This window comes from Ornithorhynchus anatinus, chromosome 8, assembly GCF_004115215.2.
Source record: "Ornithorhynchus anatinus isolate Pmale09 chromosome 8, mOrnAna1.pri.v4, whole genome shotgun sequence".
NCBI lineage: Eukaryota > Metazoa > Chordata > Mammalia > Monotremata > Ornithorhynchidae > Ornithorhynchus > Ornithorhynchus anatinus.
In genome coordinates this window covers 53,973,040-54,000,771 of record NC_041735.1, presented here as the reverse complement: position 1 = coordinate 54,000,771, position 27,732 = coordinate 53,973,040, and the positions used below count along the sequence as shown (strand labels likewise).

At 42.4% G+C, this 27,732-nt stretch overlaps 1 protein-coding gene across 5 annotated transcripts in view; it reads left to right on the top strand.

Moving 5' to 3' along the window:
* CREB5 (cAMP responsive element binding protein 5) overlaps window positions 1–27,732 on the top strand; it is a 369,622-nt gene that overhangs the window by 56,554 nt on the left and 285,336 nt on the right. The window contains exon 1 of one of the 5 annotated variants that reach the window (XM_007667359.3): window positions 26,314–26,354. The exons of 3 other annotated variants lie outside the window; for them this stretch is intronic. The gene's annotated coding sequence lies outside the window, so the exon portion shown is untranslated. One more of the 5 variants, XM_007667357.4, reaches the window with a different exon arrangement.

The following is a 27,732-nucleotide window of genomic DNA, read 5'->3' as shown; positions in this document are numbered from 1 at the left end:
AGACTGCAACTGTCACTACAGTAATGCTGAGGGAAGTGAGGTGGCCACCATAAGTCATTTCTTGCAGAGCTTTTAGCAAAGGTGCAAAGCCCAGGAAGCCAACAACAATGGCTGCAGCAACGACTGGGGTTTCTAGTCTTGTTTCATCCTGTTTCTGCTACTCCACTTTTCTTTGAGTTCCGTAGAGTTCTCACTTCATGCAAGATCAGCAAGAAGAGGTGCAGATGAGACTAGAAGTCATCTGTTACCACCGCCACTCCAGCCCCTCTAAATGGCATAGCTGGGGACTCCTTCCAAACCCAAACTGACCCCACCTGTGGCCTCCTGAACATTATCCATCAATCAGTGGTATTGAGCGCTTACTATGTGCAGAGCACTGTACTAAGCACTTGGGAGAGTACAGTACAGCATAATTAACAGACACGTTCCCTGCCCATAACAAGCTTACCTTCTAGAGCGGGAGACACACTATGAATAAATGAGTAATTTCTAAGATATGATTTAAAGATATGTACACAGGTGTGGTGGGGTTGGGATGAATATCCATTGTCCAAAGGTCATAAATCCAAGTGCATAAATGACATAGAAAGGAGAGCAAGACAGAGCAAAGAAGGTTTAATTGGAGAAGGCCTCTTGGAGAAGATGTGGCCTTCGTAATGCTTTGAAGGTGGAGAGAGTGGTGGTCTGGCAAACATAGAGGGGGTGGAAGTTCCAGGGTATAGGCAGATGTGGGAAAGGAGTCGGCAGAGAAACAGATGAGATTGGGGTACAGTGTGTGAATAGGTGCTAGAGAAGCAGAGTGTGCAGGCTGGGCTGTAGTAGGAGGTTAGGGAGTGAGGTTGGTTGGGGCAAGCTGATTGAGTAAGGGGACTTAAAATAATGATGACCCACTAAATCCTCATTTCCATCTACTTCCTCGCCCTTCTTTGTTGTCCCCGCACTTGGATTTGTACCCTTTATTCACCCCACCCTCAGATCCACAGCACTTATGTACATATCCATAATCACTTTAATGCCTGTCTCCCCATCTAGATTGTAAATTTGTTGTGGGCAGGGAACAAGTCCACCAAATCTGTTACACTGTACTCTTCCAAAAGCTTAATACCGTGCTCTGTACATAGGAAGCACTTGATAAATACAATTGCTTGTGTTATATTTACAGATGCAGAAAAGGCAAAATGGGTCTACTGAAGTGAAACCCTCTACCGATACTTCTGGGACATGGCACATTGGCCAGCAAGCATGACCTGTTCAGATTTGCCGTGGTCGATTCAGATTGACGTCTAGTTCTGGGAGTTGTAGTCTCTTTTATTGGCCAGCTTCTCTCGTCTATTTAGCTTTCCTGATCTCTTCAGCCTGGAAACATTGACTTTTTGTTTTCCCGTAAGACAGTGCTGAGTTGATCTTTTTGACTCCTCATCAAGGTGCTAACAGATGTCAGAGGCTTTAAAGTAATATGCCCACCTTGTTTTCCTCCCCTAAAATTTAAAGTCCAAAATATGGCAAATAATGAATTTCTTGTGGTCATGATACCTGTGAGAGCCTCTGTTAGCCCAAATGCGGGGGGCAGGCATATTTTGGGAAGGAAGAAAAGTGTGATGCAGATGAAAAAGAGAAAGAAAGAGAGAGAGAGAAACCTGCTGTTTGCTAATGAGGAACTGGCATTTTAGTGCCCTTTTGTGCCACTGTGCTTTTAACTGCTGTTAAGATAAGAAATAATGTTCCCCCAGCCGTACATAATAGTGTTGTAATTCCATCAAGGGGCTTTGGTAACTTCATAAACCCTGACAGAAGAGCTTGAGTGGTTTTTTCATGTCACCATAACCCCAAGATGGAGTTACAGCCTTAATTTACTAGATGTGCATTTTGGGGGGGTACATGACTTAATGTTAAATACTGTTAAAAACAAATCATCCCCAGCTGTCTGGCTAAGCCTCTTCCCCTGGGCACCACAGCCTCTCGTTTTTGTTTTTTTTTTCTTCTTCACATCCTTTGTTCTAATTCACTTTTATTTTGGAGCTTTTAGTTTCATTTCTTCCCCGCTGATCAACTGAAATTCAGAATTGTTTTGATTTGCCTGCATTCTGAAAACAGGTTTTTATTCCATACCTTCACAGCAACATTTATATTTAGGTAAAATCCTGGAGTTTGCCCACCCCTGCCCCAGGAAATGATTACTCTGGTCCAGGCAAAGGGAGAGCTCCCATTCTTACCAGAAGTCTCAGTATGGAAAATGAAAAAAACCCAAAAAGCTTTAGTGTACTTTTAAATATGGCTAAATATCTCCCCATCATCCAATGTTTGGTGCCTGAAAAGAGAATACTGAGAGTGTAAAGAAACATCCTGTTCCAGAGCTGGTGATAACAATTACAGCCCTAACATTTACAACATCATTTTGCACCTTTCTTCCAGAGCGGTTAAAATCTTCACCAACCTGGGACTTAGGGAGTGACCTGTGTTCCTGGGTGGGTGTGGGAGAAGAGTTGCTTCAATTCCTCAGGTGGTGGCATGCCTGCCCTGGAGCCCCACCTTTGCAAAGGCATGTTCTCGGGCTCCACCCTGCAGGAGACCCTTAAGTGTTGTGGCTGTGGGCAATGCCATGGTGCCTTTATGTTGAGGGACAAGGAAGAAAGGGCGATGCTCTTACTAAAAAAAAATAGGCACCAGCCATCTCCAGTTGGATATATGTGGGCTGTCATTCACCCCCTCCCTGGATAATGGGAGTAGAGAGAATGAGAGGCTTTCTACATCTCCAAGCCTCTCCTTCCCCTTGCGATAGGTAGGATCAATGCTAACTTTTATTCATTCATTCAATTGTATTTATTGAGCGCTTACTGTGTGCAGAGCACTGTATTAAGCGCTTGGAATGTACAATTTGGCAACAGATAGGGACAGTCCCTGCCCAACAACGGGCTCACAGCCTAAAAGCTCTGCCACTTGTCAGCTGTGTGACTGGAGACAAGTCACTTCACTGTGCCTCAATTACCTCATCTGGAAAGTGGGGATTAACCGTGAGCCTCACGTGGGACCACCTGATTACCCTGTATCTACCCCAGCGCTTAGAACAGTGCTCTGCACATAGTAAACGATTAACAAAACCAACATTATTATTAAAAGGGGGAGACAGCAAAACAAAACAGGTAGACAGGCATCAATACCATCAAAATAGATAAACAGAATCATAGATATATACACATCATTAATAGAGTAATAATATATATATGTGAATATACACAAGTGCTGTGGGGAGGGGAAGGGGGTAGAGCAGAGGGAGGGAGTAGAGGCAGTGGGAAAGGGAGGGAAGGCGCAGTCTGTACCACCATCTTGTTTATCTCACTGCCGACCTCTCACCCACATCCTACCTCTGACCTGGAATGCCCTTCCTCCCCATATCAAACAGGTAATTGCTCTCCCCCTCTTCAAAGCCTTTTTGAAGGCACATCTCCTCCAGAAAGCCTTCCCTGACTAAGTCCTCCTCTCCTCCACTCCCTTCGGAGCCACTCTTACTTGCTCCTTCCTTCATCCTCCCTCCCATCCCCACAGCACATGTATATGTCTGGTATTTATTTATAATAATAACTGTGGTACTCGTTAATCGCTTACTGTGTGCCAGGCACTGTACTAACTGCTGGAGTGTCTACAAGCAAATTGGGTTGGACACGGTACCTGTCCCACATGGGGCTCACAGTCTCAATCCCCACTGTACAGATGAGGTAACTGAGGCACAGAGAAGTGAAGGGACCCAAGGTCCCACAGCAGACAAGTGGGAGAACTGGGACCTTCTGACCCCCCGGGCCCGTGGTCTATCCACTACACCACACTGCTTCTATTTGTTTATATTAATGTCTGTCTTCCCCTCTAGACTGTGAGATCGTTGTGGGCAGGAATGTGTCTGTTGGGAGAGTACAATATACCATGCACTTAGTGCAGTGTTTTGCACACAGTAAGTGGTAAATACATACGATTGAATCAGTTCAGTCACCCGCACACAGAATGTTTACTGCACTTCAGGGACGCTACTGGTCTGATTGCACAATTACCAGGTTTTGGATCCTGTACTCACCATGCAGATCCGAATCCTTGGTTTCCTTTCTTTCTAGTAAAGCCATGATGCAGTTTCAACCTCCTAGAAAATGGCCATCCTTGTCACTTTATTGAATACACTTTTCATCACATAAACTTCCTCTGAGGGGGTGCTAATTCCTTGGAATAATGGAGCTACCACAGGTTAATAAACTTTACTAGTGCTTTCAGAGTTGGTGGTGGCGGGGGGGGGGGGGGGGGGGGGGACGACGGACTTTTTTTAGGAAAACAAGTTTCTCCGGAGCACGTGTTTCCTTAAATAAACAGTGCATTGTTAAGAGACCAGCATGATAATGCCTAGGCTTGCCTCTAAACAGCTCAGAGCCTGCAATAACTATCATTTAGAGAGCGTATTGTTGTTTTATGAAGATATTGCCATGTATAACTAAAATTGGAAGCAAAAAACGGAGCGCAAGGGAGGGAGAGTTACATTAACACACAGAGTCTGCAGAGTCTGGCGGAAACAATATAAATCTCTGTCCAGCTCTGAGCTGTGAATGTCACTGCCGGAGTTATAGTAACAGGCAAATTAGCATAATGTAATTGGCTGGCAAGGTCAACCCTTCTCCAAAAGCATTAGCAATGTTTACTGTAGGAGGAGACAGATAAAGTATTGTAGGGTAGTATTTTGTCTGCCTCTTTGAAGGACCAGTTTTCATTTCAGGACTTCACAGATCAATAATACAATCTTAGAGCACATCAAACCTCAGTTAAATTTTACCCTTTAAATTTCCTTCTTAAAAATGGTTATAAAGATAAGAGTGGTGGTGTTTTTTTTCCTGCCAAAATTTTCTCTGTGACATTTTCTGAAACTCGTGGATTATGTTTTATCTTTTGAGTCGTCGTCCTCTGGATGAAAAATTCATATAAATTTCCCAGCCTAATGCTTACTTAAGCGAGCAGCACCATTTTCTTTCCAAGAAGACATAAAGATTTGACTCTCTAATTTCAACTTAGTGTATAATCTTACCATTTTGACAAACCTGGCTCAAACTTCCAGATAAATCAGGAAAGGTCTGTACATGAGCCTGCAGCTTTATTTCGGAACAGTCAGCTCTTCCAAGAGAAATATGTTTCATTGAGACTAACTCATCAAGACTCGGCGTTTGGGCAAGGTTCTTGATTAACTTCTAGTACCAGCAGCCTGTGTACTTGGAATCAGGGAGAAGCTGATGCCTCAGTAATGTGGCTTGACTTTTTTTTTTTATGATGAAGTGAAGGATCCCCACAAACGCATCCATTTCATAATCACCGAATTGGAGTCAAACTGTCTGTCCAAATAGTTGCAGAACTTTCAAAAACTCTAAATCACAGCTTATCCTTTAGGGTTAACGTTTTCATTACTTCATTCTGCTGTCGGAATGTGACATGGCTGAATGTCTTCACCATTCTGTCCATCCAAAAATTAAACCCCGAAAATCCTCGCAGATGTGATCCATTCAGAAAAACTGGCTCTGGAAAGGAGCTAAATCCTGATGCATTTTCATGACACAATATCTTAAATACAATGTTTATATAGCAGGTCCTCAAAATTCCCCTTTCTCCTCTTTTACTTTTCAATCAACATCAGGTTTCTAGAATCAGTCATTCTTTGTCCTTATGTGGTTTTTCTTTCAGATATCTCTAAGCAATTTTTAAATATGATTTTTTTTCAATCCTCACTTGACTCTGGAAAGATTGGTGACGAGTTGAAAGACAGAAAAAACACTACCAGCCTCCCAAGACAAGTTAGAATAATATTCTCACTAAATGTTTCAAATCTCCCTGTTGCCTTTCACTGAATATTGTAAGCTTCAAGAGGGCAGGGATCATGTCTCGTTCAACCTCTGAACAGCACCTAGTACAGATAAGTGGTTTTCCCACGGTAGAACTTCAATTGGAATTTGGAGTTAAGAATAGGGCTCTTGTTTCTTTACCCTGCTTTCCTCAAACTGCTCTTTCAGAGGGAAAAGCCTTCAGTGAAACTTTCAGGCAACGCCTGAGCTGGGTTTCAGTTGGGTCCATTTTGCAGCCAGACAAGCGTTTTAACTGCCCGCCTTGGAGACATTGGTCTTCTTGGCTTCTTGAAACCGGCCGGCCGAGGAATCTGGTCCTGCTCTTTGTTGACTTATTCACCACCTTGACACATCTGGCCATAGGGTGTGAACCTTGGTCTCCTGCCCATTCGTGTTGAAGCCTGCAGCTACCTCTCCATCCCCACTGGCCTCTGTTAAAGTGTTCCAGTGAGCTCCTTCCCAGAATGTAGAGTAGAAAAAAAAAACAATGAAAGACTCTACAGTTTTTTCTTGCCACCTTCTCCTTACTCACTGTCAGTGAGAGTCATGTTTCCCAGGTCATGTTTCCCAGGCTTTTTCTCCTTGGCCTAACAACCCCAGAAAAGGTTGCTTGATCTGAGGTCCTGAAATCTTATTTGATTTTAAGGCTGGCCCCTTCGTGAGACCTGGCTTTAATGGGGCTTGGATGGCAAGTCCATTTATTAAAGAAGTTTACACTTGCTTATTGTAGAATCCTTTTCAGTGTTTGCTTTCTATGGTACCATCCTAAAAGTTTCCAAATGACTGTGCCTGAAACATGGTAGGTGGCATTAGTTGTATCCCCAAATCTCTGGACAGGAGTCCAGAAGAGTACTCTGGGCTGCCACATCTCTCCACGTGGCCTCTACGTCTTTTCTTGAAAGCAGACTTCCTGGGATGCTACCCAGACTGTTCAGGTCTGAAATCCAGCAACATAACATTAAGTATCTTTACTGAAGACTTGAGATTTAGAAGCGGCATGGCTTAGTGGAAAGAGCGCAAGCCTGGGAGTCGTGGGACCCGAGTTCTAATCCTGGCTCTAACACATGCCCGCTGGGTGACTTGGGGCTAGCCACTTGACTTCTCTGTGCCTCTGTTTCCTCAGCTGTGAAATGGAGATTTAAAACCTGTTCTGTCTCCTCCTAGTCAATCAATCCATCATCTTTATTGACCGTATACTGTGTGCAGAGCCCTCTATACTAAGGATTTGGGAGAGTATAATGTAAGAGTTGGTAGACTTTATCTCATCTCCCTTAAACTGTGTTTTTCTGTGGGACAAAGACCGTGTCTGATCTGATTGTATTGTAGCACAGTGCTTGATATATAATAAGGACTTAATAAATCCCACAATTATTATTATTATTGGGAACATTGGTTGATTCTAAGGAGTGAAGCTTCTCTTCAGTATGTATACATAATTCCCCTTTGCGTTAATAGGAGCAATGTGCTTCCCAAGTGTTTAGTACGGTAGGTACTCAGTAAATGCCATTGCTCATCATTTTTCTCATTCTCCTTGTCCTTTTCCTCTTCCTCCTCGTCGCTCTTCTCTTTCTCTTCCTTCTCCTATTCATTCTCCTTCTCTTCCTCCTCCTCTACTTCTTCTGCCACCTCCCTCTCCTTTTCCTCTTCCTGCAGGATTCTTTGATTTCTCGAAGAGCAGCTCCAAAGCTTTCTAGCCAATTCCCCTCCAGCAATTATATTAACCAAAGTAAGAATTGGAGCCCTCTGGTAACTAGATTATTTTTTTCCTGAGTGCCCATGTTTACCCTTTCTCTTCCTTTATGTAGCCGACTCATACTTATTTAAGAGTCCAAAGTATGCAAGGGACTGAAAGGAGCATATTTAGTAAAAGAGGGTTGACTGTGGTCTCTGTTAGCTCCTTGGATCGCTATCACTGTCTTTTCTTATCTTCATGGGTCTTACATGCTAGGTATAGTCTCATGTCTAATGGCTTTCTATAGAACCGATGGGTCTTCAGGGGAAAAGTCCAGCTCAGAGGAACAGAGTTTATCTTAGTATAACATTAGCCCCTTGTGCCCTTCTTTGCCCCTCATGTTTGCCCTTGTTTTCCTTTGATCTGACTTGAAATCCTTGTTTTTACTGAGCTTCCCTGAAGTCAAGGCCAAGCCAATGGGTGTGACTGTTGGGAGTGGAAAACCCAGCACAGCTTCCTGCGAGTGGGGGATGTGCCATGGGTGCACAACTCATCAATTTGGCCTGGCTGAAGGAAACTCGGGATCCTGCTGAATTTTCACCTTCCTCTCTTCTCTCCTCAGGGTAGTAAAGTCTATTTTCTCCCATTTTGAGCTGTCTGTCATTCCTTGAGTGAGAGCATTTCCATTTGCACTCTGGCATTTTATCTCCCTACGTCTCCTGGATATCGTACTGCAGGATAGATCGATACCAAGATTTCCGATCCAGTACCTATTTCTGGAGGGAACATTTAAAAGAGGTTGGGAGATGTGCCTTTTTTTCACCCCTTCCCTCCCCTGCTCCAGAAGCACCTCTGTACATATTATTGAGCAACTCTCTTGCTTCCACTTGCTTCCAATTTATTTTCGTATATCCGTAAAGTATGACATCCTTCCTTCTATGTGCTTTTCATTTTTCTTCCTCTTCCCATTTTGTCTCCCCTCTCCTTTGTTCTCTTTCTCCCCATTCTCTCACCCCTCCCCTCTTTCCACCCTTCCAACAAAAGCTTATGTACTTCATCTTTCACCCCCATCTATAAAATGCCCTTGTCACTTTGTACCTAGTCAGGTGGCCTGGCTAAAACTCCTGCGTGATATCAATAACCCATGCCAGTGAAGCCATGATGTAATTTTCCCTTAAGCTCTAAATATAATTTAACAAGTTAAATGCTGTAACACTGTGGTGAATTTGCTATTAAAGGACTGTAAATTGCTTACATAGCATCAATAAACACAGTGCCCTAAGCTAGTGGTTGTTAAGACTTTATAATCTAAAGCAGCAGTTGGAGTATCACCCCAAGGCGTTCACTTCAAGTCAGATAAAAACCAATTGCTGAAGGCCCACGCAGAATGCAGAATGGACCCAGGTACAGAACTGGCTTTAGAGGAAAATTGTGTTTAGACGTTTTAACGGAGCTTGCTGAAGAAACATCTTTTTATCTAATTTGCCAATGATATATTTGATCTGTATCGACCTCTGTTGTGCGGAAAATATGTGCACCGAGGCTGATTTGCTCCAAGAAGCATTCCACTTAGGTGTAACTGCATGACTTGTATGGTACCTATTTTTTTCAGGATAGAACAAAGGTAGGAAGACAGTGGATTACAGTTCAGAAGACTTACCCTCAATGCAGAGAGAAGCAGCATGGTGTAGTGGAAAGCACCCTCTTTCCAACATGGTAGGAAACATGCCTACCAACTCTGTTATATTATACTCTCCCAAGTGTTTAGTGTAGTGCTCTGTACACAGTGAGCCCCTTGTGGGATAGGGACTTAGTCCAACCTGATAAACTTGTTTCTACCCCAGCAGTTTGAACAGTGCTTGCCATATAGTAAGCGCTTAACAAATACCATTTTAAAAAAATACAGTTGACTGATTGAAGATCATCCTGGAAGTCAGAGGAATTGGGTTCTAATTCCAACTTCATCATTTGTCTGCCATGTGACTTGGGCAAGTCACTTAACTTCTCTGTGCTTCAGTTATCTCATCAGTAAAATGGGGATTAAGACTGTGAACCCTCTGTGGGAAAGGGACTGTGTCCAAATGCATTATTTTGTATCTACCCCAGCACTTAATACAGTGCCTGGCATGAAGTAAGCACTTAGCAAATACCATTAAAGAAGTGAAAACAAGTGGAATCTGCATTATCCTCATTGTTGGGTAATGTGTTATTCATCTTTAGAGGATGAACAATCCTCTTCTCTCACTCCCTGTGCACAGGACAATCTCCCATCCCTCCCTCATCTACCTTCACAAAAACCTTTCCTGTTTGCTATCCATTCCCAGGTCAGTGGCCTCAGTGTTTAATCCATGAGCTAAGTAATAATCTATAAATTCTTGGCTTTTATAGCCACAGAATCCCAGGTAACCTTCACATTTTACCTCGTTACTCTTCATATCTGCTTTGTAACATCAACAGAATTATTTCCTTATCTATCAATCAGTGGTGTTTACTTACCGCCTACTCTGTGCTGAGCACCATACGAAGCACTTGGGGGACAACAATGCACTAGAGTTGGTAGACATGTTCCCTGCCCACAAGGAGGTCAAAGTCTAGAGGAGTGTTATCAAGATGGGGAACCAAAGATCAGAATGAGAGGCTTACCTAACGTCAGCTGGAACAACCAGTGCTGGAGACGAGCACAGAAACCGGAGATCCCAACCAGTGTTCTGACCACTAGATCAGGCCTCGTCCTCTTGTCAGGACTCTGCAAGAGCCTCTGAACTGAGACTCTCAGGTCTGGTGAGTTCTGGCTTACCCAGGCAGTGGTCAGATTTCAGGGCCTGATCCTCCCCTTCTCCTTCATGCTCACGTCGTTTCTAACACCCCATGGGATGCTCTCTTTCTGAAGTCAATGTAGACTTTACCTGGGAACTCTTCCTTGAGAAGCAGTATGGTCTATTGGAAAGAGCCCAGGCCCAGGAGTTAGAGGATCTGGCTTCTAATCCCAGCTCCGCCACTTGCATGCTGTCTGGCGTTGGGTAAGTCACTTCTCTGTGCCTCAGTTGCCTCAGTGGGTATATTCATTCCCTGTTCTCCTTCCTACTTAGACTGTGAACACCATGTCAGACCTCATGATCTTGTATCTACTCCAGTGCTCAGTGCAGCACTTGTCACATAGAAAGCACTTGAATACCATCCTTATTATTATCAATAACATTAATGAAACAGCCACAGGAATGGTAATTTTTTTTTCCCCAGCTCTTTATCTTTGTTGACCTGTTGAAACAAAGTGATCTCTGAACTGTAACATCTGGTCCTGGGGTCTGTTCAAAAAGTAACCTTCAACTATGGTCTTCAGTTTCATTCCTGAAGTCTCCTCAGAAATATCTGGCCAGTAAACACACCAATCCGTTAGATGCGTAATACCAGAGTGGCTGAGTTGTAGAACATATGGTCATTCAATGGGGCTAATTGCTGTCCTGTGTTGCCAGAGCTGTCTTTGCTGAGGTCCCTCTCAGCTGTATCATTGGTCCCTCTGGCTCACCTGTTGGGCTGAAGGACACTTGGTTGAAATCGAGCCATCTCCTCTCCAGGAAGTCAGAGTTTCCCAGAAGCTTCAGCCTTTGTTTCTCTTGGGAAATTTCAGTATCCCTCTTTTTTCCTCCCTCTCCAGTTAAATGCTGAAAACTCAGGGGAAAGGGGAGCTTAACTAGAATTACCTCACCCTACTTGTTTGTTGGTAAATACCCTGTCACGTTGCAGGACTCCAGAAAATTTGTTTGTTCCTTGAAAAAAATTCAAATATACCCTAGTGGGTACAGCATGGATTTTCTTTCTAACCGGTAATGTATTTTTGTATAAACATATTGTTTATGAAAGGGTTCTTTTATTGATGTTTTGTGTTGCATCTGCTCAAGAAAATACATTTAAAAAGAAATTACTCCTGCCTGGCATGTAATGTTTCATTAGCCAACATAACCTTGTTTATTTGCTTTTTTTAATTTTATTTAGGAAAGGAAATCAATTTGCACCACTGACATGCTGCCAGGTTCCTGTTTATAAGTGCCACAATAGGCAGCTAGGAGGGGAAAAAATATAGTTTATGATTTCAGCATTGAGAATGACACAGTCTGTGTATAAAACCATAGTCAATTGCATTTTCCTGTCATTGCAGCCCCCAATTTGCAGTTTAAGCTTTTTCTTATCATAGCCTTCTCCTAGGACAGTGGAGAGTAAATGATCCTAATTGTACCACGCACATTAAGCGTTACCAAAAATTGTCAGAACAAAGGCAGTTCTTTGTGGTGGGCCATTTAAGAAGCTACCACAGGCAACCGATTGTTTGAGAAATAAATATCTTTGCGACCTAATATTAAGACTCTGCCAGGTTGTGGGAAAATTTGAAATGTATTTCAGGTGTAGAAGAGAAATACTAAGATCCTTTGGTTCTTTTGCAGGCAAGACTCTCCAACAGCAAATGGGAGTGTTGCCAACAGAAGAATGACAGGATCTGATTCCAAAGACACTTTTTATAAGGTCATTCTGTGTTCCCTTTTAAACTCAAGACTTCTGGCAGTTGATAAGATTGTCATTTGCTGCAGAGCTTCTCTTCCTTCTTTAGAAGTTTATGGGTGAATTCAGAATGAAGTCCTGAAGCCCTCTCTTGTGTGTGTGTGCCTTCCCCACCCCCCCCTCCACTCTGCTCAAGGGCTTGAAGTTCAATCTTTGTTTTAAATATAAAATCTGGTCATTTCCTCACTCTCGCTACCCCTTCCTTGCTAAACTAGTACTACAACCTGGAGAAGCTGAATCTGCGCGTGGATTCCGATAAGGTCGGAGAAAACAAAAGTGACCCGATCCCTTCTTCAGGGTTAGCCATTCTGATCAGGATGCCTCTCTCTGTGCTTTGGCTGGGAAATTATTTGTTGGAAGAGAAGAGGAAGACCTTCATCACAAGGGGACCATTAACCAAATTTCCCTAATCAGTAAAGAAGCATTCAATTTGAATTTTTGTTTTAAATAGTTCTAGGTATGGGTCAGCATCATGCTTAACCATGGCACATCTAAGGCACACTGTGCATGCTTCTAAGTGGGTGAAGTATCTGAAAATGAGTCTAAAGCAGGATGTGCACAGATGATTTGGGAAGGGAAGCAAGGGAGGAAGGAGTGAATACAAGGCCATCTTTCATTATTCATCCCCACTGGTAATTAGAGGGCACCACTGAATGGATATAATTGGATCATGTCAGAAAAATTAAGATAAAAGACCATAAGCATGGAAACTCCTGCATTGTGCCCAGGGAGTCCTAGGGGGCTCAATGCACTAGAGAGCTTTTGGTTAGCTTAGAAAGAATGAGTAGCAAATGGGGGGCTTAACATACCATTGAAAAGAATTCTTGTTGTAAGACGCTGTCCTGAAGCGTGCCTGCCTTTTTCAGGAAGATCAAATATTTTATCGGCAATGAGGAGCTCACCCTGCCAGAGCTCTGAACTGATAGTCCAACAGACCTGTTTCTCTGCTGGTTGGAGTGACTGTAGTAAAGAAGCCAAATGACCAAAAAAAAAAAAAAAAAAAAAGGACAGTGGAAAATAACAAACCATTGAAACCTCTGTTTGAATGGTGGAGGAGAGATGCATTATAGCTTTGTCATTATCTCTTTGGGCACTGGGGTCTAATCTCTTATAGAATGTGGAGGCGGAGGAGTTAGAGTAAATGGAGGAAATGTGCAAAGACAGACAAATTAATGACAGCCCCCAGGCATTGAGGGGCCAGATTCACATCCCAGGCTATCCTATTGGGAATTTTCTGTTTGAGACTGGATCCCCCAGCATTAAAGTTGCACCATAAAAAAGGAAAATAATAATAGATGACACACAAAAGGGCCAAGTTACAGATGACTGGGGAGAATGCTTTACATTTCCTGGCTTTAGCATGCTTCAAGTTTCAGCTTTAAATGTTGCGGTCATGCAGTTTCCTGAATTTAATGTAGAACTGGGTTGATTACCAGAAAAATCAGTATATAAATAAATGACAATTTTACCGAACAATTTGATGACTAACCAGGATTTCGCATAAAAAAAATGAAGGGGAAAAAAAGCTTTTAGTGTTAGCTTTTTGTACCCCTTTCAATGTATTTGAATATAAGAATAGCTTTTTTAATTGAAGCCTTAAAAAAAGATATCAGGGGTTACATGCTTAGTTTATGTACCTCTTGAGCTTTTATTCTACAATTTAAATAATAAGAATAGTATGTATTAAGAAGCAATATGGTCCAGTGGAGAGAACACAGGCCTGGAAGTCAGAATGAATGAGATGCTAATCCTGTCTCTGCCAGTTGCCTACCGTGAGACCTTGAGTGAGTCTTCTTTGTGTCTCACTTACCTCATCTGTAAAATCGGGATTAAGTCTGTGAATCCCATGTGGAACATGGGCTGTCCAACCTGATTAGCTTGGAACTACCCCAGTGCTTATTACAGTGCCTGGCCCACAGTAAGTGCTAAACAAATACCATAAAAAAATCCTTACTGTCTAATAATAATGTTGGTATTTGTTAAGCGCTTACTATGTGCAGAGCACTGTTCTAAGCGCTGGGGTAGACACAGGGGAATCAGGTTGTCCCACGTGGGGCTCACAGTCTTAATCCCCATTTTACAGATGAGGGAACTGAGGCACAGAGAAGTTAAGTGACTTGCCCACAGTCACACAGCCGACAAGTGGCAGAGCTGGGATTCGAACTCATGAGCCCTGACTCCAAAGCCCGTGCTCTTTCCACTGCGCCACTGTCTATCAAGCATGATGCTACACTCTGGAGTAGCTGCAAGATTTCAGATCAAACACTGTTTCTGTCTCTCAGTTTTTTTGTTTTTGTTGTTCTTTTATTTAAGGTAAATGCTTACTATGAGCCAAGCACTGTTCTAAGCACTAGGGTAGTTAGACATTAATTAGGTTGGGCACAATACTTAGGTTGGACACATGGGACTCTCAGTCTAAGTAGGATATTTAATCCTCATTTTCAGATGAAGCAACTGAAACACAGAGAAGTAGTGATTTGCCCAAGGCCACACAGGAGACATCTGGCTGAGTAGGGATTAGAACCCAGGTCCTCTGACTCCCAGACTCTTTCCACTAGGCCATGTTACTCCTCAGTTTATTTTCCAGATATGATTCTTAGTATATTAGTTCCGAAAGGGCATCTGAGATTTATTATCCCTTATACATATTTTTGAATGAAGATTTCTAAAATAGAAGAATTTATCTTAGAATTGAGGGTGAGGCTCATCTACCCAAAGAGAACACTGTAAGGAACTTGAATAAGGTGTCATCTTGAATGCTTGTGGAGATGATCCTAAAGTGGGGGAGTGGGAATATGATTCCCTTTGGGGCCTCACTGACATTATAAACTTGGAAAAATCTCAGGGGTTATTCAGAGTTTAGTCAATATTCAGGTGACCATCTCAAAATCAGTTTACTAAACTTGTATACTCAATTCTTGGTTGTGTGGTGGCATGGAACTGGTCTGGATTCCATGTAAATGAGCGTTTCTAAGTGGATTCTGCTACGTAAACTCCTTCAGACCATCTACTTCTCGGGGATGGAGAGATAGGCTGGGCTATCTCTCGCAAGTGGATCTAGGTTCTGGACCCTCACCCTGAACCCTTATTCTTCTCTGGCTACCTCTGCCCCTGTCACCATGTTAGCATTCTTAGAAGCTGTTAGATTGAAATGGGCAAGCCCGTCAGTTTAAAAGGAACGGGGAGATAGAGAAGGGACTGTGGCTACTGACTCTGTTCTACTGTACTCTCCCAAATGTGTAGTACAGTGCTCAGCACACAGTAAGCACTCAATATCTGATTGATTGACAGGTCAGGCTCACCTATTCGAACCTGAGTCCTGACAGTTTGGAAGGAGATGCCCAAAATTGTTGAATGAACTTGGAGTAACCTTGAGTTTGACCAGTGTTATTCTTGCTCTCCCTACGATACTTCTCCCACTCTCCTCTGCTCTTCCCCACTTTGCTCCCTCTCTCTCCCAGGTGCCATTTCTTCCCTTCCTCATATTCCTCTCCCCACCCTCTGTTCTTTCCCAGAGTTCTGTCTCCCTTCTCTCTTTCTCTCCAGACTCTGCACAATCATTCAATCAGTGGTATTTATTGAATGCTTACTGTGTGCAGAGCACTGTACTAAGTGTTTTGGGAGAATACAGTAGAACAGAGTAGGTAGACATATTCCCTGCCCACAGTGAGTAAACAGTGTAGAGGGGGAGCTTACAGTTTAGAGAGGAACAGCATGCCCTCCTTTCCTCTTCTTCCACTCCCATCTGCATTGTCCTGTCTTGCTCTCTTTATTCATCTCAGCACCCAGCCCTACAGCACTTATGTACAGGTCTGTCATTTATTTATATTAATATCTGTCTCCCCCTCTAGACTGTAAGCTCGTTGTGGGCAGGGAATGTGGCTGTGTAGTGTTATATTGTGTTCTCCCAAGCAAATTGAATGAGAATTCATTCAATTGAATTTATTGAGCACTTACTGTGTGCAGAGCAGTGTACTGAATGAATGAACAGGGTCTAAGGACCTAGAAGTTCCAGAAATGCTTAGCCCCTTCAAGTTCTATGCCTGCTTTTAGGCATGCAGTGGGTGGGGTCAAGGGGGATGCCAAAGGGTTTTGTTGAAAAGCAGGCAGACTCTGTAATAACCCCACCCCAGGCCAACACACCCTAGATCTGGCAGCCATGCTTGCTGCTCTAGTTCTGATTTAACTCTTTGTGTCGGGTATCCGGACATGTTGTTTTACCCAGAACAGTGCTATGGATTTAGTTGATGTCCTAGCACCCCCACAGTAAGCTGTAGAATGTCCATCTCATGGGTTATGGGCATCTGCTCTGCTTTCACTATACTGGTCCAGGTCTGAAGAAGCCCCCCCTCTTCCCATCAAAACATGTGGTCCCCAATTAGGTCTGTCACTCTGCTCTTGAAAATGGCTCTAACCCAGAGCTAATGTGCTTTTTTCTTTTACTGTCTGCTCCCCATATGGCAGCATCCTTGAATTCTCTTTCCTCCTTCGCAGCCACCTGCTCCCTAAGGCCCCAGGGAGTGGGCAGCTACTTTAGGAGAACCTGTGGCCAGCAGCCCTCAGGGCTCCAGTAACCTGGAGAGCATCACACCATGTGGAGTCCTGGTCCTCGAGATCTGGGCAGCACTTTTATGCCCAATTAGGGTTTTCCATGCTAAGCAGCTTGAACTGCCTGCATATATGACCACTAGAGGAACTCAGCCCAGGGAATCAGTAAGGCAGGAGGTGACACCGGGATTCTCAGGCCCCCATCCTTTACCTTATTGTGGATTTTTCCTCTGGGACTGGGAGGGAAAGTCTGTTTTCCTTGCCTCAGTTCTCCAGCCAAGAAACCACTTTAGGGTCCGCTTTGGGGGGATTGTGTCCCTCCAGTCATTTCTCCTTCTACCAGCCAAGAGCCACTCTGTGGGTCCCACTCTGTTTGCATTCTCTATTGTTTAGGAGGAGGAAATATGTCCTGTAACACAGTTCCCTCACCAAAGCAGATCATATTTCTGCCGTATGTTATGAGTGAGTGATGTTGCCAGAAATTCAGGAATGCAGATGCACAACTGATGCTCCAGGCAGTCAGGTTTGCGAGCAATTGCAAAGTAAACTGTGAACTGTATCCTATAGCTGTTAGGGCAGGACAGGGATTGGGGAGCAGGGGTGGGGTTGAGAGTCTGGGGAGGTGGAGGGAAGGAAATGGGGAAAGACCCCATCTCACGCTACATTGTATTACCAGCAGCTTTGAAAAAGTGATATTTCTATATGCTTGCTCTTAAGTAAGCATTTGATTCTCTGTGTAAGGCTGAAGAAGATAACATTGGTGTGGCAAGGGAAGTTTAATGTGCCCTCCTGTTTTCATTATTTTGTGCTAAGAAAGGAAATTAATTTGGTTTCATTGGGTCTAGGCTGGGATGTCTTCTTAGTGCTCCTTCTGAACTGTGTTTAATGTTCATTTAACAGCATTTCCCAATAGGTTTCTCCATTTGCTCAGTGTCCCTTTCACCTTTTCTGAGTGTCTTTGCTCGCACACACTGGACAGATGTGAGAGCTTTGAAAGTGTCATTTATTACAATCTCCATTCACCCGCCCCACTCCCATTTCCTGTACTCTGGTGCCTTTCTTGTTTCCAATAGGCTTTCCTTTGACTTTTTCTGCCTGCCTTCTAGGCTGCTAGTAGGCCAGGCTTGCTTCTGTTCAATAACTGGCTTTGTGTTTGGCTTTACTGACTGGACGGGCATTCCTATGCTGTGGTACAGCTGGATTGTGTCCTGTGGGTGTTGATTGAAATAATCATGAAATAAAATGACAAATGTTATCATTTGTCACATCTATAGTGGGGAGGCATGGGCTTTGGATCACAAATATAAACAATGTTCTATCATTTTGCCTCTGCTCCCATCCAGGGGAAAATCAAACAGTATCAACTAGGTCTAGGTCCTGTCTCGGGGATAGCTGCCCACATTTTGAACACCGCCGTCATGGCTGAAACGATTAAGGTTCTCAATTGTCTCTCTAAGGAGAGATAAGAGATTAGTCACTGGTGGGATGATTTTGACTAGAGAAGGAGCACTAAGCACCTCATTTCAGGATGTTACTCCTTATTTAAGGCCCTCTAGCCCATAAGCTTCTTGTAGGACGGGATTGTGGGTAGCACAGTGCTCAGTGCACAGTGAGCACTCAATAAATACCATTCATTCATTGATTCGGCAACTCTGGGTACAACTGAATGACATTTACTTGAGAAGCAGCATTGCCTAGTGGATAGAGTCTGGGCCTGGGAGTTAGAAAGACCTGGATTCTAATCCTGGCTTTGCCACATGTCTGCTCTGTGACCATGGGCAAGTTATTTAATGTCTCTGTGCCTCAATTACTTCATCCAAAGAATGGGAATTAAGACTCTGAATCCCATGTGGGACAGGGACTGGGTCTGACCTGATTACCGTATTTACCCCAGCGCTTGGAACAGAGCTTGATACATAGTGCTAAGTGCTGGGAGAAACAATTTAATTGGATCAGACCCACCCAGTCCCACCCTACATGGCACTCAGATTCATTCATTCAAATGTATTTGAGTGCTTACTCTGTGCAGAGCACTGTACTGAGCGCTTGGAATGTACAATTTTGTAACATATAGAGACAATCCCAGATTCTGAGAGGTAGGGAGAATGGAAATCTTCTTCCTACTTTACAGATGAAAAGCACTTAACAAATACCATTATTATTATTATTGTTATAAATAATTGTCACGTCCCAGTTGAAAAGCATTCATCCTTTCCTATGATGGCAGTCCTGGTTCTCATTCATTCATTCATTCAATTGTATTTATTGAGTGCTTACCATGTGCGGAGCACTATACTAAGCACCTGGGAGAGTAAAATACAACAATAAATGACACATTCCCTGCCCACAGCGAGCTTACAGCCTAGAGGACGAGTTTACCTAAATGCTAGTCATTGAAGAAGCATCTCTCTTGTGGGAGTATGCTCAAAGAAGGAAACGGGGACCATGATCTACTATAGTTTACACAGTGATTTTTCCTAGAAAGAGCGCTGTTTCATTCTTTATGACAGAAGTAGCCAATCTCCGCTAGTTCTAACAAATCATTAAAGCACACCCTTGGTCAACTCTAATTATAACACTAGATAATAGTGATCTTTATTAAGCTCCTGTCATGTGCCAAGCACTGTGTTAAGTCCTGGGGCAGAAACGAGATAATCAGTTAAGGCCTGAATGACCATCTTGAGGTTACTGTGGCATTTTTGTATTTATGAACTTTGAAATGGCCATTCTGAACACTTGACACCTCTAGCCTGGGACTCCTGCCTCTATTCACGTGGGCAGGGATTGTTTCTGCTAATTCTGTTATCGCATACTCTCCCAAGTGCTTAGTACAGTGCTCTGCACATAGTAGGTGCTCAATAGACACCAATGATTCCTTATCAACCACCCTTCTCCACTCGCATGTCTGGAGCACTACAGGGCTCACTCAGAGAGCATGGGTGTACCAGACACAAATGTTCCCAAGATCTAGTTCACCTGCCTTCAGTTTTTGTGCCTGCTGCTCCGATTAGTACAGCAACCATTTTTAACTGCTGTATGGCTGCTTTATGGTTTTTATTGGGGGCACTGAATCCTTTGAGTATTCAAGTTCCCCATTCATTTATGCATTCAATCATTTTGAGCGCTTACCGTGTGCAGAGCACTGTACTGAATGCTTGGGAGGGTACAGTATAACAGTAAACAGACACATAACCTTTCTTCAAGTGAACATCACTGAATTTGGTTCCATCTGGTTTGAAGTCTGTGCTGGGAGAACCGAAGTTAAAGAAAAAAAAAACAGTAACCTAAAAGTGAAGCTTCAGTCGCTTCTTGCCCAAAGGATGAAGCCCAGAAGATGTCACCAAGGAGATGATGCTTCTTGGGGAATAGCAGAAAGTATCTTTTTCAAGTGTAGACCCAAGAGACATGCAAGTTCCAAATCATTAAGAAATCTGAACATACAGGAATGGACAGGACTTGAAGAGTGGTGCCAGGAGTATTTCTCACAGTCAAAGGTGGCTCCTGAGAAGATGTTTATTGTGTTTAAGAATTTTACTGCCTTTTAAAATGAATACCTATAAAATGGTTACGGGAACATTTCAGGGCTATAAGGCCCCAGGCTCAGTGGTGGAGAATGACTGAAGGGTTGAGAGAAAGTAAAAGCCACCTAGGAGTCCCCCGTACCATTGTTTTCCTCTTCCTGCTACTCGATAGATCAGAGGTTCAGTATATTGTCGTTCTGAAGGGAGTACCTGCATTTACACAACCAGGTCCAGGTCAATCGATCGATTAATAATTGACATCCATTAATAATAATCATGGTACTTGTTAAACACTTATTATACACCAAGCACTGTTCTGCCTGCTCTGTGGTAGATGAAAGTTAGGCTAGATACGGTTCCTGTCCCCAGAGGCGCTCACAGTCTAAGAAGGAGGGAATAGGTTTTAATCCCCATTTTAACAGAAGAGGTAACTGAAGCATATAGAAATTAAGTGATAGACCCAAGGCAGAGGTGGGATTAGAACACAGGTCCTCCAACTCACAGACCCAGGTTCTTTCCACTAGGTCATGCTGCTTTATTGAATAGTTATTGTGTGCAGAACATTGTACTAAGCATTTGGGAGAGTACAAGAAAATTGGTAGACAAGCTTCCTGCCCAGAAGGAGTTTAGAGTCTAGAAGGGGAGACATAAATATAATCATTTGCAGATATGTACAACTTGACAGTGTAAGACATCAACAACAGATAAGTAGATAAGTGCTGTGACCGAAAGGGGGGTGAAATCCAAATTCCCAAAGGTCAACCCACTGTGCTGAAGGTTGTATCAATAGATCTGCCACCCCACTCTATTTAGGGCTGTGGTCGCAAAGTGACAATCAATGAATGGTATCTATTGAATCGGAGGTATTTATTGAAATCTTTCAGAGGACAGAGCACCATGCTAAGAACTTGGAAGAGTATAAATGAAGTAAAAACCACGTTTCCATTCCCTCGAATGGCTTACAATCTAGATAGAGACAAAAATGAGTTACAAATAGTGGGAGCAGGAGAAAGGAAAGGATGAAATAGGCAGTAGTGTAAACATGATGATGAAATAGAATAAATAATTGAAGGTAGAGTTGAATATGCATATATAATGAGTATGTATTAAGTACTTTCTACAGGTCAAGCACTGTGCTAAGTATGGGATAGGAGAAACAATTTAATTGGATCAGTCCCACCCTACATTGCATTCAGATTCATTCATTCATTCAAATGTATTTGAGCACTTACTCTGCGCAGAGCACTGTACTGTGTGCTTGAAATGTACAATTTGGCAACAGATAGAGACAATCCTTGCCCAGATTCTGAGAGCTAGGGAGAATGGAAATCTCCTTCCTACTTTACAGATGAAAAAACTGATACACAGAGAGGTGGTGGTTCTTTCTCCTCTTGTTATCATTATTTTGTTAAGCATTTACTATGTATTGAGCACTATTCTTAACATTCGGGTGGATCCAAGTTATTCATGTTGGGGACAGTCCCTGTCCCAGGTGGGACTCACGGCCTAAGTGAACAGGTATTTAATTCCCATTTTATAGATGAGGAAACTGAGACACAGATAAGTTAAGTGACTTGCCCAGGGTTTCACAGGCAACTAGCAGAGGTGGAATTAGAGCCTAGGTCCTCTGACAGGTTAAATGACTTTCCCAAAGTCTCACAGTAGGCCAGTAGTAGAGCTGGGACTAGAACCGCTGGGATTAGACCTGATTTACAGGACTATACTCTTCCCACTAGTCAGCCAGTCAGACATGTATATTGAGTGCTTACTTTATGCAGAGCACTGTATTCAGTACTTGGGAGTACAATATAACAATAAACTGAAACACTTCCTGCCCACAATGAGCTTACAGTCTAGAGGACGAGGAGGCAAGATGTAACTACTTCCACAGCACAGGGAAAATCTTTGGAAGGTAAGTGGAGTTGCAGACTGAGAGAACTGGATGTTTAAAGGTGTTCCCTATAGAGAAGCAAGAAAAGGCTATGTTAAGAACCTCTATTTGCAAACTGAATAACTGCAAAGAGGAAGTGAATGTGTGGGCCATGGTAGCTAAGCCCTGGTGCTCTGGGCTCGGAAGGAAGGAAAACCCCGGTTTTCCATCATTGATCAGAGTTCATCCCCTAGTTGCCAACAGCATTGAGAGCGCCAGCAGAGACAACATGTTCTTAAAGAAAACCAGATGATTTGAGACCACAGTTTCCTAAGCCGTTTCTGCTGTGGTCACATAGAGCCACTAGAAGGACCAGTTGCAGAATGACTGGGTTGGGAGGGGAACAATTAACTGGCACCCAGCATAGCTAGGGAAAAGCACCTGTGGAATTGCTTCCTTGATTGAGAAATTTGTTCTCTTTATTTAAAAAATTATGTCTAAATTCGTGGAAATAGAAGCAAAGCAGTGTGGGATTAGTGAAGAGAGTGAGGGACAATAATGGAGGAATACTTTATGTACATCTACCGCCATTCTCCCATTCCTGACTTTGCTGAGGCTTCTTTGGACTCTGGGAAGAGATCAGGTTGGTGGGTTTGTTTTTTTTAAAATGTAATAGTCCAGTGTCTGGCACAAGTGCTTAACAAATGCTAAGTGCTGCGATAATACAAGCTAATCATAATAATAATGTTGGTATTTGTTAAGCGCTTACTACGTGCCGAGCACTGTTCTAAGCGCCGGGGTAGATACAGGGTAATCAGGTTGTCCCACGTGAGGCTCACTGTCTCTATCTGTTGCCGACTTGTTCATCCCAAGCGCTTAGTACAGTGCTCTGCACATAGTAAGCGCTCAATAAATACTATTGAATGAATCCCCATTTTACAGATGAGGTAACTGAGGCACAGAGAAGTCAAGTGACTTGCCCACAGTCACACAGCTGACAAGTGGCAGAGCCGGGAGTCGAACCCATGAGCTCTGACTCCAAAGCCCAGGCTCTTTCCACTAAGCCACGCTGCTTCAAGGCTGGGCACAGTCCATGTCCCACATGGGGTTACGGTCTTAATCCCATTTTACAATTGAGGTAACTGAGGCACAAGAAGTTAAGTGACTTGCCCAAGGTCATGCAGCAGACAAGTAGTGGAGCCGGCAACAGAACCCAGGTCCTTCTGATTCCCAGGCCCATGCTTTGTCCACTTAACAACACTGCTTGGCAATCAGAATTCCAAATTTGAGATTCAGCATTGGATTAAAAAAAACCCTTTTATTTTCAGTATTAGATCTAGCAGGAGCCCCCAGAATCTTGACCTCCCCACCAAAAAACATTGGACATCTCTCTGCTTCCTTCCCTCACCAAATTTAGGGTTGGCCTTTCAGTTTAAAGGAAAACAGCAGTGGCCAATCCTTCGTACTGTTTGAAATAGTGAGGATAATTCGTGGAGCCGGTTCAGCACTCTTTGTAATTAGGAACAGATTAGAGATTCTCCACTGATGCCCAAACATCACCTCAATCAGTCAATTAATGGTATTTATTGAGCATTTACTATGTGTAGAGCATGGTATTAAGCGCTCAGGGAGAGTACATTATAACAGAGTTAGAAGACATGTTCACTCCCCACATAGAGGGAGAGACAACATTAATATAACTGGTATATGATGTATAATTTAGAGATATGTCAATTTAAAGGGAGGTAATTCCACAGTTGCAAAATTCTTCTTCATTGGGAAAGCTTTAAACCTTCCACACCCAAGTGATGGGACGAGGCTTAGATGTGATGATAGTACTACTGTGTACCTTACAGGAATCCGAGTCATTTTACTTGAATGTTCCAGCCTTCGCTTTCATCTATGATCCATTCTTTTTTTTCCCTCATTCCCACACTCTCAAATTATTATAATACTAGTGGTATTTGTTAAGCACTTACTATGTTCCAGGCACTTTACTAAGCTCTGGGATAGATACAAGATAATCGGGTTGAAAGTCTCTGTCCTACATAAGTCTCACAATGCTATTCCCTGTTTTTCAGATGAGGTAACTGAGGCACAGAGAAGTTAAGCAACTTGCCCAAGGTCACACCATAGACAAGTGGAAGAGCTGGGATTAGAATCCAGGTCCATCTGACTCTCAGTGCCATGTTCTATCCACTAGGCCACTTTGAGTTTTTATGTATTTTTTTGCATAATGTATTCCAAGTCTATGCATGCAGGATGACAGTTAAAATCCTTCATAACACCTTACAAAGTATGCATTCAAGACTTATTATTCTCCTTCTTGTCATTTAGTGCACACCCTTATGTCTCAGATCTACAATAAAAAGAGAGAGAGGGATAGCAGGAAGATGAGAAGAATGAAAAGGAAGAGGAAAAGCAAAATGTCATTGAGAAATCTTTCTCATGATGCATGTACTCACTCTTCATGCTTTTCCTTGTGTTTGCTTTTCCCTTACCAATCTAAGAGTTGCTTTACTCTGTTTTGATAGGGACTCAGGGTCTGGATTAGCAGATCTCTAGACATTAAGCAAATGGGTCATTGGAAAAGTTAAGACTCCGAGAACCAGTCTAATTTTGAGAGTTGTTAAGTGCAGTAGTTGTTAAATAAAGTTAAGTGCAAAGGAAATAACACCTTTACAAAGACCTACATTTGTTTGTGCAACAATTTTTGGGTTAGAGATGTTTGTTGGGGTACTGGATTTTGCAGAAAAAGCATTTACAGGCATGTTTCTGTCCATTTCCATCAAGACTGAAAGCTTGAAACTTGGCAAGAAGAGTCCCAGACCAGGATTTAGTAGTTCCAAACTCTGCCCTTGATTCAGCCGCACTTTTGGTTGTCCACCTTAAAAAAAACAAAAAAAAAACAAACCAACCATCAAATGAGTATCCTCTGCCTGCATAAGCATTATTCTGGGTACAAGGATTCCCTTTAAAGAATAGACAATATTTTCATGTCCCTTAGACTGTAACCCTTTCGTGGAAAAGGGACTTCTGAACTGATTAGCTTAGTACATAGTATTTGATAAATGCCACAACTAAACCATAGACTGGATTCTCCTTGGAGCTTTTAATACAGTAAGGCAACACAAACATATTTGTGAGTTCACGTGTGCTCCTTGGTACATACTCAGAGTAGGCACAGGGCAATTATGGCTTTTGAAGATAAATTTTCTGCATTTTTCTTTTTTACCTTAAATTTGTATTGGTGTGGTCTTATGTAAAATTCCAACTTGATATTAGCAGCAATGATGTTGTGCAGTCAATCAATCAATAGTATTTATTGAGCACCTACTCTATGCAGGGTACTGTACTAACCATTTGGGAGAATACAAAAGCAATCATTGTAAGATTGAATTATGAGACATGACCCTGCCATCACAGAGTTACATTCTAGAATAGGAGTTGGTAGGGGACAGGCAGTAAAATAAATAATAATTATAATTATGGTATTAAGCAATTACTATGTGCTAAGCACTGTACTAAACGCTGGGGTAGACACAAAATAATAAAGTTCTACTTGAGGCTCAGGACCTAGGTAGGAGGGAGAACAGGTATTGAATCTCTTTTCTGTAGATGAGGGAACTGAAGCACAGAGAAGTTATGTGACTTGCCCCAAATCACATAGCAGACAAATGGTGGAGCTGGGGTAAAAACCCAGGTCCTCTGACTCCCAGGCCTGTGCTCTTTCCACTAGGTCATACTACTTCTCCTCATTTATTGAAAGCTTCAGGATGGCAGGAACCCAGTATATCATTTATTGTGGCATTTATAGAGAGGAGAAAGAAGGAAAGGAGATATGTTCATGAGGTAGTACTTAAGTAATAGTGTATGTATGATGTGTATTAAAATGCTGTGGGTGTTCAGGGGGTGCAGACAGTAGGGGAGTTCATAAAATGAGTATGTACTCACTGAATTACCCCATACCAGTTTTTGAGGAGGAAATAAGTGGTAATTTTGGGGCCACAGAACTGAGCTCATTGTAGGCCGCTTGTTGAATGAAAAAGCAGTAGGAGGGAGAAGAGGAGGAACAGAAAGATTAAATTCATTAATTCATTCAATTATATTGTATGTTTACTGAGTGCAAAGCACTGTACTAAGTGCTAAGAAAATAAAATGTAACAATAAGCAGAAACATTCCCTGTGCACAATGAGCTCACAGCCTAGAGGATGAGCTCAGTGGACAAAGCAGGTGAGGAGAGTTGAGTTCATTAGAATAGCCACGACAAAGCAGGAGAGGGGAATTGATTTGTTAAATCAGCCACAGCAAGGCTAGGAGGAGCAGAAGGGTAAGACACAGCAAAGACAGAGAGAGTTAATTCTCTGAGTGTTTATCGTAGGCAGCACTTGGAAGACTGTGATAGAAGTGAGTTTTCAAGTGCCTTTTTACCTTTTTCTTCTTTCTTCCTCCTCTTTTCCTCCTTTTCCCCTTCTCTTTTCAATTCTGCTCCCCTTATTGCTAGAGCTAAATTCTCTATAGAGAGAGCTAATTTAGGGCAGTAATGCCAGTGATCAAGAATTTCTGTTTGATGCAGAGAACTATTTCATTTTTCTCAAGAGTGGGGAGACATGTTCAGAATGACACTTTACAACTTTTGAGACAAAGTTAGTGTTTTTGGAGGAAAATACACATAACTCCACTTTGAATCAGCCTCAGGAACTTGAATATCAGACTGAATTGCCAACTCTGACCTTTATACTTTAATTCATAATTTAATTAGTTATTAAGGAGTAGATAGAATAGATACCTTAATTCTGATTTATATAGGTAGATGGTTTGGATGTATCTCTCTACTTTACAGATGCTAAAAAATGAGACACTAAAAGGATAAATCATTTATTTGGGATCAAACAAATATGACTTTATGCCCTATCATTATTATTATGGAATTTGTTAAGCACTTCGTATGTGTCCAACACTGTCCTAAGCACTTAATGCAGTTCTGGCAATACCTTTCCTGGATTATTTTAAATGGAAGAGGGCAGGTAAAGGGAAGAAATGTTGTTCTATCAGACTTTTCACTGCTCAACCCCATGCCAGTGGTCTGTGGTTATTAGATCCTATGCAAATACCCAGATTGTCAATGAATCCCAGCATTTTTTTTTTGCTACAGCGCTCAAATCTCCATCTTTGTACTTTTGTATTCATCTTTTCATTTAATATATTTGATCACTTCTCCCTCCTTTTTTTGTAAATTATGCATGCTCCCCTGTTAGAATTTTGAAATTCCTGTGGAAATAAGAGTTCATGTTTTTTCTTCTATTGTATCTGCCAATCACTTGCACAGGGCTTTGGTGAAAAAGTATTTTTTAAGTGCCTACTATGAGCCAAGCACTGGGATAGAATCACAGTTATCAGTAAACGTAAAGGTTACACTAGACCTTCGATAAATACTATTGCTCAATTTTAGTGGGAAGTCTCTTAGAATGAGAATTAAGGGATTGTCAAGTCCCAGCTCTTCTGCAATAGCTAAATGCTCTAAATGTCAGTCAGTCAACTGTATTTGAGTTCTTCCTGTGTGCAGTGCACTGTACTAAGCACTTGGAAGAGTACAGTGTAATAATAAACAGATGCATTGCCTGCCCACGATGTGCTTGCAGTCTAGAGAAATGAATTCCTTAATTTCTTATTTTACTGGATTTATGTAACGCCTACTCTATGGAGAG